General features: G+C 41.0%; 1 pseudogene; it reads left to right on the top strand.

Annotated features, from left to right (window-relative positions):
* The first annotated feature begins 797 nt into the window (after window positions 1–797).
* Window positions 798–1,264, top strand: LOC138382581 (non-histone chromosomal protein HMG-17 pseudogene; annotated as a pseudogene).
* The last annotated feature ends 340 nt before the right edge of the window (window positions 1,265–1,604 follow it).

Raw genomic sequence — 1,604 nt, 5'->3', positions numbered from 1 at the left:
ATGAAAATAAATTCTTGAAAATTCATACTCTTTTTTTTCTTTTATAAACTTTTTTTTATGAAAGCACAACTTTATAGTCCAGATTAGACTATGTCCCATCCAAATGTCTATGAAGTCAGGGCTGTTGAAGAAATCTTCTCACTTCATTTTCTCTAGGAAAGTATTCCCGTCCTAATCCAAAAGGCCATAACAAAAAGTTCTAGCAAATTGTCGCTGTTTTAGAGAGTATGGAGTGGCTTCACTGTGATCCTGTCCTGGAAGAATGGTTCCCACGATACCTGAGATTTCTGCTTCAGTCCTGTGCTCAGAGCAATGACATGAACCCAGCAAACTTTCACAGTATAAAGGCATCATATTTGTTCAATAACTGAAGACAGATATTTAAAAGGAAAAAGTTTTGACATAGGACGGCCCTTCTTTTTCCAAAAAGTTTAAAAAATAGACATATAAGCCAAAAGCAGTGTAAAATACAGGAGGCATCAAAATCAACAGAATTGGAGGGACTGGCTATTTAGAAACAAAATACGTGGAGCTCCCTGTCTCTCACCATACGTTAAAATTAATACCAGATGGATTGAAGAGTTTGACATATATATTTTTTAAACACTTTAAAAAGTTAGAAGATATAATTTAATATTTTTCTGACCTCAATTATAGAAGGAGGAAACTTTTTAAGCACAAAAGCAATGGTATAAATTGACAATTTTTGACATTTAAAAGTAAACTTCAGACGAAGAGGGGGCGAGAACGACCCCGGGACCGCCCAAAGTCCACGCGCCGGGGCATCCCTACGTCCAGCGCCTACGTCCAGCCGCCGTCGCCACCATGCCCAAGAGAAAGGCTGAAGGGGATGCTAAAGGAGGTAAAGCCAAGGCAAAGGACGAACCACAGAGAAGATCCGCGAGGTTGTCTGCTAAACCTGCTCCTCCAAAGCCAGAGCCCAGGCCTAAAAAGGCCCCTGCAAAGAAGGGAGAGAAGGTACCCAAAGGGAAAACGGGAAAAGCTGACGCTGGCAAGGAGGTGAATAATCCTGCAGAAAACGGAGATGCCAAAACAGACCAGGCACAGAGAGCTGAAGGTGCTGGAGATGCCAAGTGAAGTGTGTGCATTTTTGATAACTGTGTACTTCTGGTGACTGTATAGTTTGAAATACTATTTTTTATCAGGTTTTATAAAAATGCAGAATTTTGTTTTACTTTTTTTTTTTTTTTTTTTAAGCTATGTTGTTAGCACACAGAACACTTCGTTGTTGTTTTTGGGGGAAAGGGGGCATATGTCACTAATAGAATGTCTCCAAAGCTAGATCCATATGAGGAAAACACCTTTCCCTTCTAGTTTTGAGAGACTTCCTCTTGGTTCTCAGGAGGAGGGATTCCCTGACGTTGACACATAGCCACCTTGGCACAAATGCCTTGTGGTATGGAAAAACTAATTTGTTTTTATGTCCTATTCTCCCTCTCTGCCTTCAGCATAGTCTTAACTCCCTTAAACCCAGACACCTCTTGGGGCCTGACCTCCAATAATTGCTAACCAGTATGTTGGGTAATCTGGACTTTCCAGTGCCACCACTGAGATGGCATCCCTCAAAAGAGCAGCAGTTCCAT

The sequence above is a fragment of the Eulemur rufifrons genome, chromosome 4 (assembly GCF_041146395.1).
Source record: "Eulemur rufifrons isolate Redbay chromosome 4, OSU_ERuf_1, whole genome shotgun sequence".
NCBI lineage: Eukaryota > Metazoa > Chordata > Mammalia > Primates > Lemuridae > Eulemur > Eulemur rufifrons.
Note: the sequence above shows the minus strand (reverse complement) of the source record. Positions and strands in the feature narration are given on the sequence as shown.